Raw genomic sequence first — 12,476 nt, forward strand, 5'->3', positions numbered from 1 at the left:
AACCCCCTCTTAAACGGTGATACAATGGGGAACAAATACAGTTTTTTTTTTTATCTCCTCTTTGCTCGATCACCTGCTGGCTTGCTACTGCTGCTGCCATGCCATGTGATCTGCATCTCGCGCAGTGCTTCGAACATTTAAAAGCCTGTACAACATAATTTGCACATAGATTATTATTGTTCTTTTTTGCATTCTTTTCTCGCCAACACTTTTGGGTCTCTTTTTGATGCGCTGCTCTTTGTTCTTCGCTTAGTCATTGATGTGTCATCTAGAACATATAAAATAATTGTCCTGATAAAATTTATAAGAGCTGAGAGCACAGGACATGTGTCTGATAAAAGCCTTTACACGACTGAGAGGTTAGATGACCGTGATCTTATTTGAAAATGGTTGTAAGTAGGGCGTGACTTGAAAGAATCTCATGTTCAAAGTCCCCGTGAGACGGTCTGGGGACAACAACAATTTCATCTTTTAATCCTCACAGATATGCCTCTTCATTTGGAAGAAAAACTACTTTTCCCTGATGGCAACACATATTAGATGATCTACAAGTCTCCGACTTAAAGTTTAAATCCGAACAATATATTCGATCTCTTTTCGCTGTTCTCTTATTTCACCGAGTAATAATTTCCGTTTGTTTGTGCTAATGCAATCTCTCATCTTGCGGGACTTGAAAGGGTCTCTCGGAGAAAATCATGTCTCATTTCTCTTCCCAAGATTTCTTTTTATAATAGAGAGAAGAGACATATTGTTCTTTTAGAGGACTTGCTATTCTTAAAAGGACCGCTCACTGTTGCTTCACTAGATGGAATTCTGTGTGTGACTTTGCTGGCTTGCCATTTTTATAGGCGCCCCTGTCACTGGTGATGAAAGGCCAGCTCATACTATGGGTGACTCATCCCAGACTGTTCAATACCATTACAATATGATCAATCTATCAGAAGGTTAAAAATGAGTTCCAACACTTGAGCACAGAATGTCTGATGCTGATATTTTGGAGATACATTAGACTATATTAAATGGCTATCTATTACCCCCTGTGTACATAGTATTTCACCACCCAGCATCTTTTCCAATTTTAACAGCCTGCCTAAAATATAACACTGGATTTTAAGGAAACACTTATAAAGGTCTATGGGCAGTTGAGCAGGAAGAAATGAAAAAAACCTGAATCCACAATTAGCTTCTTTTGAATTCATTTTGATTGACTTGCTCTTGAAGTCTCAGACACCTTAATCGTTTCTTTTTAATTAATTAGCTGCCAAACAACAATGACATACAAAATGAACTGAAACAGGACCAGTAAACTGTGTCCATCATACAATATCTGAACATAAAGAAAGATGAAGGTCTCAGGAATGTTGATTTGCTCAGGTCTTTAAAACATTTTAACACTGCTCTTAGAAAATAGAAAAACAACAATTTCAGAAATGTGTGCTATTGCACAACGAGAGCAGTAACAAGCCATGGAATTAAAGAATGAGTTTAATGAACGACAAGACTCAGCGCCTAATTAAGCAACCGGTTGGAGTGAAATTGGTTGGAGTTTGAGGCCCTGACTTAGTTGGTCTCCTATTGGCTCACTCACTTCACATTTCATTTCTGTTTGGTGCCATTTAAGGAAAGAAACGAAGTAATTCAGAGGAACAATGAAGAAATTCAGAGGAACAAATTTTAAAAAACAAGTCCATTAAAATGAAAGGAAAATGAGTTAATTGGCAGAAAAAACTGGTCACCAATTAATAAAAGGGCTAGAATGAAAACCTGCAGCCACTGTGGCCCTCCAGGATTGGAGTTTGAGACCACTGCTCTAGACCAAGTAACACATGCTTGACCATCTGTGAAAACTGGAGACAATAAATAAATAACAAAAATATCTGAGGTTTTCTGAACAAGAGATGGAGAAAAAGGCATGCGTACTTGCATGCTGAAATGCAGCATGAAGTTGAATGCAGTAATACAGCTATAAACACACATATCTGCATCAGCCTTTAGATCTTTAGATTCTTTATGTAGGTTGTCCAAACAGGAATTTCTGATTTTGTGTTTATTCTGTCTACATACTGTATTCAGTAGATTACTTTCTGCATGTTGTGCACTGCATTCTTTCCTGAATGTTATATTGCTTGGAAATTCATATGCAAGATTCAAATTTGTGATATCTGTGAAAGTGCCATCCATAAGCAGTACTTAGATATCAGGGTTGATGCTAAAAAATAAAAGTGATCTAAATCAACTTAATTCCATCTCATGGTCAGTAAGGGCCAAAGCCTATCCTGGCAGTGTCAGGATTAAGGAATCGGAAGGTCCTACTTGTGGCTCTTTTTCTTGTCCAGTTTGACCTCATAGTCTATTAACTGGTACCAAATGTGGCATATGATATTGATGTGTGCACCTAAAGTCAAACCAGCAGCCCTTAGGCAAGGTTTCTGTGCTTCATAGCCTTTTTGCACTTGGCCAAACTGTTCAAGACCGACCTTGTGATTCTTCAAGTGGATAGACATAGCGTATGGAATTCTGCAGTTTTCTTTGGCCATTAAAATAAGTCAAGGTGACATCTTAATGTAGCATAGTGGAAAGCTTGGAAATTGTGAGGAGGGAGTTGATACTTTATCTTGAGAAAAGCCATTTGTTTTGGAGAGGAGCTGGAGACTCCCTTTGCACCTCCCCCTAAAGTGTACTGGGAAAAGCAGTGAGCCTTGACACGCTGTGGTGATCTTATCTCACAGCTGGGAATCTCACACAAAGACCTGGAGCCTATTGCTAGGAAAAGGGAAATCTGGATTTCCCTATCTCAACCTGTTGTCAGCAGACCCTCTTGCAGGAAGCGTGTTATAGAAAATGAATAGGTGATATTTTCAGTAAACACTTTAGGACACAAAGTCATGAATTTTAAAAGAAACGAATTTACTTCAGAGCATGATTGATTAACCTAACTGGCAGTTATAAGCTATGGTGCGTGGAAATGTGGCCATGTGCCCTGCAATGGCTTACTACCACATCCAGAGTAGGCTTATACCGATGCTGCTGGACTAGGCTCCCCTGTAGAGCCTGGGTGTAGACCTCCATCAGCAGACCCCAGGTCTGCAGCCCATCCCTTCTCAGACTTCCACTTCAGCCAACCCTAAAAATGGATTAGACACAAATGAACATGGAGAAGTGACTGTGGCTGCAGTTTAAATTCAAAACTAATTGCAGTTTCAAGTAATTAATACAGTTTTTATCCTTAAAAATAAATTTGGAAGCAATTACCATCATTACCAAAAACATGATCAGTTTTATGTGGTCTCCATAAAAACTGTGTACTGCTTCTGTCATCACCATGGCATGATTACAATTTACATCACTGTAAAAATTCAGGTGGATTTCCATTACTACCAAGAAGTGCACTAAGCAGATCCCATCATTACCAAGAACTTGGAGTGCCCACCAGCCTGAGTGAAGTGCCAGTCATTCAGAGAGACTTACTTGATGCTATTTCAGAAATGTCCAGGAGTCCAATCTAAATGCAGTTTTTGTCATTACCCAGAACAAACTGCCTTATCAGATCTCAACAAGGATTAAGTAAACATTTATTTTTGTCAGCAAGTGGATTTCTTGTCCATGCTCAGGGTGAGTGAATTTTTCATCCGTGGTCAACACTTGTTTCTTCCTGGACTTTGGGACACCTTTTCCTCAGTAGTTTTATTCGGATTTTTAAAAGTGCAGACATTACAAGATGCAAATGTTAGTGGTATATTTATGTGCTTGCACACACTAGTACAGATGCAGGTATTCTCACCAAAGAGTCGAGCGGTTGCCATGGTAACAGGGCGCATCACTTCTGATTGTTTATTTCAACTCATTTTTAGGCAGTAGAAATTTGTTGCCTGGAAACCGGGCTAAGAAGTAGTTGTTTCTGACAGAATAAGCATACTTTTTATGAGATGGAGGCGACTAGCACCGTCCCTTTAGCTACGTTTCAGAGCTTACATGGTGTACGCTCATAAGCCACGGACATACAATGGCGCGCGTGCCCCGTGGTGCGCGCAAGCGGTGCGCTGGCCCTCTCGTGCGCGTGCCTGCGTGCGACGCGCGGTGAACAGTTATCTCTCCGCCCTCCCTGGGAATCAGTGCAGTACGGCAGCTGGCGACAGCGCTGCTGGTGTAGCGGGAGGCAGTGCGGATTCCACGGGTCACTCCCTGCATTCACAGCCGCTCTTACACTCCTTTTTTTGGTTTGGGTGTTCGCTGAAGGCTTCCTAGGCTGCCCGAGTAGCTCCCCACATCTCGATAAATCCTAACGTGTTTTGGTAAGTGACGCACTTTGGTTATTTTTCAATTCTGCTGTTGTTTTCCCGTTAGCAGAGGTGTGCGCATTAGGATCTCCATCCCAGGCGACTGCAGGATAAACACCGCCGCTCCTTCCCAAGGTAAAAGCCGCAGTTTTAGATGCGCGCGAGGAGTCAACGCAAAAGGAAGCCGGAATGGCAACGAGTGCCGAATTAACGCGATATGCGTTCGGCGAGCTTTTGTCATTTTTCAATACCAGCCGTGATTGCATTACGTTTCAGGGCCAGTCCAGCAGCGCACAATTTCACATTTTGTAGGTTATTGACATCGTCGTTTTTACATGCTAATTCTTAATCCAACCCGAATTGGTGACCGTGTTCGGTTTTCGTTTTTTTATTTTTATTTTTTTTCCTTGGGACGCTGAGCTTGGGTTTGCTGCCCACGTTTCGCCCTGCAGGTTGATACGGTGAGTCAGTCAGTCCGGAGATGAGATGAGGCGTGGTCGTACGAATCCTGTGGCTGGGGTCTGATCGCACTAATTAACAGAGGACGTATTTTTTTTACTGGGGTCACTTTGAATCGTCCGCCGCTCTCTCCTAGTTTTAATGAATTTCCGCACTTCCCTCCTTCCTTGACCTTTTCACGTTTTACTGTGATGCGTTATCGGCTCAGAGTGCCTGCCTATGCCTCCTTCTTCCTTCACCCTCACCCGTTCTCAAATCGATTCAGTATTAATTCGCCCTGATCCTAACACTTAGTTAACTTCACTTGCCGATGTAATTATGAATCTTTTTTTAACATCTTTATGCTCCACCAGCCCCGCCCAAGCTCGGCCCTGCAGGTTTGTATCCGCCGCCGCCGCTGGGGGCTTCGGCTCGGGGCCGTGTTTGCCTCCCCACACGTTTTGCTTTGGCGATGCGGGCGCCGCGCCGTGTGAAACATTGCGGCGCTGCAGCTCTAATGCGGTCAGAAGGAGTCCAGCCTGCGGCTGCTTAGTATTAATCTGACACTACCGACAGCAGTGGGGAGGGGTTACAGGAGAGGGGAGAAGAAGGAGCCGGGCACCTCGCAGTGCCAGTGTGGGGTGGATTCAGTGGGCAACCAAGCCAGGTGGAAGCGGCTCAGGAGTCGCCACTTAAAAGTAAATCAGTTTAACATCGGCAGCTATTAATCGATTTCATATTCCAGACTCGAGTTTGCTGGCTGTGCATTTGTTCTTTTAACGTGGATAATTACTAACTTTGCGCATCTGATCGACCACATTTGTAGGGATCAGGAACCACCTGTTTTTTCTTTTCTTGGGATTTCAGTTTCTGTCTCAGTAACTCAAAGATTTACTGTCACCCGTGACTAAAATGAGCAACAGATGACTGGAAACTCCCAGAGGTCGATGAAAGAGTGGCCCAAATGTACCCAGCCATCTACAGGGCAAAGGGCACTGGTAGTTTCCATTAGAGTATTTTTTTTTTTTTTTTTTTTTTTTTTTACACCAAGTTAAAAAATACGTTCACACCATGACTTGCACCAATTTATTGGATGTTTGAAGCAATTTTTACTCTTTGGAATTTCAATTACCTTTAAATTGCTAATTATCATACAAACCGATTTCTTTGAATTAAACTGAATGATATAGCTTTAGCTAGCATAAGCACTAGAAGTCTTTAAAACATGTTGGTATTATGTAACAATTTCTGCATTTTAAGCAAAACCTGAAGCTTTACTCAACACATCTACATCAATGCATACGAGGAAATTGGCTTCATAATTTATACGCTTACTGTCACATGTGTAGTAACAGAATTTGCAGAATGCCAGTGATAGCATCTTGTATTAAGTAGCAATGAGGACACACTTTGGTAGCCAGCTAGTGGTGTCCATTTGAGTTTCCTGCTCTGTTTGGTGCCATTTGCATAGCATTGTGGTGTAAAGTGGCACCCCAGAGGCCTTCAGTTCTCCCCATGAATATTACGTGACAAGACTTAATTACCTTTGTGTCCTTCTTTGAACTTCTCCAAATGGGGTCCTTCGGTGCCTCTAAATGCAACCTTCTTTTTATTATTGAAGCAGTCGGTTCTACCTGTAGACTTTAAATATTTGAAACCATATCTGTATCTTTTATTTTCTTTGTGTATTAGTTGATTATTTTCGTTTATAATCTGTGTAGTGCTGCCTGTTAGCTTGTTTCAGAGTGTTTTGTTAAAATATATGTAAATGGCTGTGTTAGAGGATTGGTGGCTTGATGAGCTAATGGGTAATGCTGCCACCTAACAATCCCTGAATCCATTTGAAGCTCTGCCAGTGGCTTCTTCTGTGTTGGTGAGTTTTCTCCCTTAGTCTTAAGTTAGGTTGATTGGCATCACCAGACCTGCTTAGGGACCTTGTGTGTGCTCTGTGATGGACCGTCCTGTGACGTGACAGCGTGTCATGTTGTTCACAGCGGGATCTCTGGGTCGTCCCCTTGAACACAGATGCACAGCTGGCCAGTGTCACAATGCAGACTGTTTAGCTTTGTGCAAGCCCAGCTCTGTGTCAACAGAATGGAGCACTTAAGTTCTCAGCTGATCCTGTACTCTTTCCAGCCATCCATTTCCTGTTCCCGTTTGTTCAGTTCTTGTTTTGGGAACCAGCATGCATCCCAAAAATATTGGGATCAAGGCAAGAACCAACTGTAAACGGAATGTGTGCATGAAATCATTCTCGTTCATCCATCTGTTCATTTTCTAAACCCACTTACCCAGAGCAGGGTTGTGTATAAGCCAAAGCCTATCTGAGCAAGCATCTAATACATGGCAGGAATAAAACCTGAACAGGGCGCTAGCCCATCAAACACACGACGGGGGTCAATGTAGGATCGCCACTCCACTTAACCTGCATGTCTGAACTATCCCAATATAAAATAGTCATTTAAACTGAGGCATACGTTTTTGAGATGTGGGCAGGAGGATAACATGCTAGCTGATAGAGAGAGCAACCAGACTGAAATTCAAAACCAGGGTCTTGGTGCTGTGAGACAGCAGCACAAATCACTGCACTACTGTGCTGCCCTTTATTTATTAAAAAATTGTTTATTACTGTAGCCAGTTGGTTGAAAATGTTACTATGCTTGTTGACTCTTGTGATTTCATCAAGCAGCAATATAAATAATAATTAACTAATTTGATGTCGTACATTTAGATTTTTACTTGTAGGTTATTGTTTTACATTGGGATAGGCAATGGCAGTGCTGGTGGGCTGCAGTGGCTGCAGGTTTTCGTTCCAACCCAACTGCTTAATTAGAAACCAGATTTCCAGTCTTGGACTTTATTTAATTTTATGGCATGTTAGTTTGCAATGTTAGGTTCTTATTTATAGTTTTTTTCCTTTCCAAGGATAACGTCAAAATTATTTGAAGCCCAAATGAGAATTTTTCATCTGTCACATTTTTCTCTTAAGTGTTATATTAAACCAAGTATTGCAGGATGAATCCACGCAGGTGTAAATGGAAACAAGTTAGATGGAGAACTGCTGGCTCCTTTGTCATTTGCATCTTACTGCTAATAAGTCAAGTCAAGCTGGGGAGCATGCACTGGTACAGTGCGTTGCCGCACCCACTACATGACGAAACAACTCGGGATCCCAGTTGGCAACCCCCCAGGCAGACACGCGGTCTAGTCCCACCCTCCGGAAATTACCCTCTATCTTCCGCAGCCAGGTGTTACGTGGGCAACCCCTTGGCCTGGTTCAGCCACTTGGGTCCCCAACAGTGGGAATCTTACGAGCTGGATCACCCTCGGGGAAACGCGCCACGTGGCCATAGTGCCATAACTTTCGCTCCCTCGCAGTGCAGGTAATGTGCCTCATTTGGGACTCCATGAGCAACCGCTCATTTGACACAAAGGCAAACCAACGGTACCCAAGGATTTTCCGGAGGTACACAGTACCAAAGGAGTCCAGTCTTCATCTCAGGTCACTGGATAGCATCCATGTCTTGCAACCATATACAGTAGCAAGACAGGAAGTACCAGGACTCTAAAGACTTGGACCTCCGTCCTTTTGCATAGATATCGGGAGCGCCACACACCCCTTTCCAGCGACCTCATGCTCTCCCAATCTGTCTACTGACTTCATAGGAAGAGTCACCAGAGACATGGATGTGATTGCCACGATAAGTAAACCTCTCGACTAATAAAGAGCCATTAAAAATGGCGAATGCAGCTGTTTAAGACTGAAATAAGCAATTAAGGGTGGGGAACCTTAACAAGCGAGATCACTAAAATGAAGCATCAAAATGTCACTTGAGTAATAAGTGCTTCATCAGCAATAATTGACTTTTCATTATGAAACTGGGTTGGAACAAAAACCTGCAGCCACTGTGGCCCTCCAGGACCGTCATTGCCTACCCCTGGTTTACATTATTTGTGATAAAGTAAGCTGAGATTTTTATAATGTTTTTTTTTTGTGCAGTTCGTTTTTATATTTATAAAGGTGTGCAAAAGCAATAAGATTTGTCACCTTGTAATGCTTGATTCCCATGTTGTTTTCCTTGACTTGAGTGCCGTTTGTGTGATGTTGGCCTGTTCACTTGGGTTTCCGCCAGGGAGTCTGACATCTTCCCACAGTCCAAATACACGGTGGAGAGAAAATTGTGAGTTTAGAAAGAGGATATTTGGTTGTTTTTTTTGTTTGTGGTGGTGTTTTTTTTTTTTGCTTTCATTTTCCTATAGACTCTCTTATGCTAGAAACCCACCATGGCCTGTAGCTCCCCTTTTTTATACATGGATAATTCTTTCCTTTCATGCTACATGTTACAAAGCTGTGTGGGTTTGATTGCTAAACTAAAGGACTGCTGCCTGTAAATGACGTCCCGTCTGGACCATTGTATGCGGGATGCTTATGAAACATGGATGCATATTGGATGTTCAAATGAATGCTGCCCCCATTTTTCTAGTTAAAGGAATGATTTTAACGAACAGAACTAGAATAGGGAACCCTCATTTGTTTGGTGTCACTCCATGTGGATGGGTAACTGCAGTTCTTTTTTCAGTGGTGGCCTTGTTTGAAACAATAACATGTTCCTAATGCTGCTGGCAAAATGCTGACTGGGGCAGAAAGCAGTGAGCACAACACCCTCAATTGGTTTGAATATTCTGGCCTCCCATCTGACGTTAAATAACTTTCAGAGTTCTGCTTCTGACTTACAAAGCTGTTCAGCGCTGCATCAACCTGTTAGACACCTGAGACCCCCCTGATGCCCGTTTTCTTAATATTTGGCCATGTTGTTGTGCATCTCTTGGTGAATGCTCTTTAAATTTTGTTTGGATTCTGCTGTCTGAAAAGTTTTCCGTAAGTGTCTCTGTACTGCATTATCAATGTCAACATTGAAGCCCCCCTTTTATTTGACTATATACTGTATGTGGTGTTGTTGAGATTCAATTTTTCTATTTATGGTTCTATTTTGGCTTAAGCAAGTTTCAGACTTAATTACCAATTCTGAAAATTAACAGATATATTTAACAGATTTTATTGTGCTATAAATTTAAATTTCCATCTCTTGGTAATTCGTTTTTATTTATTTATTTTTTTTCAAACATTTTTTCATTATTGTTTGAAATGCATTTCATGAAATTTAAAAACAAGATGCAATGCAAAATAATGCCATTTTTAATGATGGCACTGTAAGTGGCATAATATAAACTCTTTACTGGTGGATTGTTTTTTTTTTTCTCCCAAGGGTGACTTGCACAGTTGGTCATTGCCACAGAGCTCGACCCCCAGTTTGATTTGGGTCCCGCACCCATGTCTATCAAAGTTCTAGTCGACACAAAAATTATATTTTTTTATATATTACTTTCCCCATGTAGTTTGTTGTGATGGCTGAGGAAAAAAATTGAATCTCCTGTTTTTATGCAGAGTGGAGATAATGTTTATGATATAAGTAGATGTCAATGGAGACCCAGTGCCGAACAGCAGCATTTGAATTGAAGACCCACCTCCAGGCCTCATTCGGGGTAATGAGTCCACCCCAATAACAGCTTATTTATTGGCTAACATTGTGCTTCACATAATATCAACAAAAAATGTTCACCAAGGAACATGTAAAACTAAAGATTAAAGAACAGGTGAGTGAAAAACATTATCAGGAGAAGAATATGCCCAAATTTGTACATATAATAGTAGTAGTAGAGCTTTATTGTCATCCTAACAATATACTTACAGTACACAGTGGGACGAAATATCGTCCTCCAGAGTCAAAAGGTGCAGTACACAAGATTACATATATATATAAAACTAAAAAACATATACAGTATTAAGTAATATTATGTAATCCAGAGTGTGTGGAGTAAAGAGTCCAGTGTGGAGGAGGGCAGCATGGTGTTCAGGAGCCGGACTGCCTGGGGAAAGAAACTATTGCACAATCTCGCAGACCTGCTCCTGATGCTGCAGAGTCGTCTTCCAGATGGAAGAGGAGTAAACAGTTGGTGGGAGGGGTGGTGGGGGTCAGCCATGATGCTAGAGGCTTTATGAAGGCAGCGTGAGGTGTAGATCTCCTGCAGACTGGGTAGAGAGCTGCCAATGATGCACTCAGCAGTCCGCACAATCCTCTGAAGGGCTTTGCGGTCGGAGGCATGGCAGTTTCCATACCAGACTGTAATACAGCTGGTTAGGACGCTCTCTATGGTGCCTCTGTAGAAGGTGGTAAGTATGGGTTTAGGGAGGTGAACATTCTTCAGTCGTCGCAGGAAGTAAAGACGCTGCTGGGCTCTTTTTGTAAGATAGTTGGTGTTTTTGGTCCAGGACAGGTCCTCTGTGATATGAACACCTAGGATCTTGGTGCTCTTCACTCTCTCTACTGTGACACCATCAATCATATCCAATATGCTTCAATAAGCAGAGGGTTAGGTCACCTGTGCAGTTTCATAGATGCCTCTAAATAAGACTGTGAAGTAAGTATAAGGACAAGAGTCAGATCTACAGTTCAAATGCTTGTTCTCCTCAGAGTGTGTTTCTTTCTTTTAATCACTCTTTTAAGTGACATGGTTAACCATGTTTTAGTAGAAATACATGTATTTGGGACATTTTTAGCATAAGGCTGAATGACTTGGTATGTGCATTATGCGAGATTCTTTTTTTATGGACTTTTTGGTATTGTTTGCTGCTGTTCAGTGTTGGCTACCCTAGACCCCTTTTACACCAGAAACATTTATCTCTGTTCTGCAGGAAAACATAAGAAAAAATCACTACAATGTCCATAGGGTAAGGAACACACAAATATAATTTTGGGGTGAAGTATTCATTTATGGGTATTGGTGGTAAATGCAGGGATGTGAATAGTGGCTCCATGCACTGTTGGTTTTTGCCCAGTGCTTCTTGCTTCTAGGATTTGATCAGGTGCCTTGTGACCAACTGGTAAATTTTTGTAGATTCAGAGGTGGAATGACTATTGGTGCGACATTCTGAAATGATCAGTTCTGAACCTCCTATCCCTTCTGTTTGTGAATTTGCTTAATGCATTTCATGACATCACTGTGTGCAAGGACGAAACCAACAATAGCTGGGACATCAGTCTTTTGCAAGGTGCACAACTGCATGAACAAATGGGCACAAGAGTGAAACAAAGTACACTGGAGCTGTGAAGCTGCAGTGCCAACCAATGCAAGAGCATGTTGCCCTAATGCTGACCAGAAGAGCATAAAATGAAATAGAATATATGAAGCAGGTTTGTCTTATTGCTGTTGCTTTAAGGTTTGCATTGTGATAAACCAGATTTATAGAGTAGATTTGATAGTATAACTAACAAATCTTCAGGCCTTGCTCTGGGGTTTCTGATTGAAAAGCTCCCCTTGGAGTAGTTCTTGGTTTAGCATTATTAATGTTGATCGATGTTTCAGCGGGGATGAGTGCTGGAAACATCTCGTTTGTTGTTCTGATTCTGTCATGGTGTGGCAGGACAGCACTAATGCAGCTTTGGCTTATTTCTTGTACCAGGACAGGCTGAAGATCACTGTGATCACCATGCCTGCATGTTACAAGTGACCTTGACTTTTATTTATTTATTTTTATTCCATTAGTACTAGGGTGTTGTACCGTGTTAGCCATTATGAATTTAGAGAAAAGCCAACCAAAATGACACATTTTATTGGCTAACTAAAAAGATTACAATATGCAGGCTTTCGAGGCAACTCAGGCCCCTTCCTCACATATTCAGTTAACTTGTTAATAAGTGC

The 12,476-nt window shown here is 41.7% G+C and overlaps 1 protein-coding gene across 1 annotated transcript in view; it reads left to right on the forward strand.

The window, feature by feature from the left end:
- The first annotated feature begins 4,101 nt into the window (after nucleotides 1-4,101).
- The window catches only part of sptbn1 (spectrin, beta, non-erythrocytic 1), a 271,534-nt gene continuing 263,159 nt past the window's right edge, over nucleotides 4,102-12,476 (forward strand). The window contains exon 1 of the mRNA XM_028820329.2: nucleotides 4,102-4,292. The gene's annotated coding sequence lies outside the window, so the exon portion shown is untranslated. The remainder of the gene's footprint in view (nucleotides 4,293-12,476) is intronic.

The sequence above is a fragment of the Erpetoichthys calabaricus genome, chromosome 15, assembly GCF_900747795.2.
Source record: "Erpetoichthys calabaricus chromosome 15, fErpCal1.3, whole genome shotgun sequence".
NCBI lineage: Eukaryota > Metazoa > Chordata > Cladistia > Polypteriformes > Polypteridae > Erpetoichthys > Erpetoichthys calabaricus.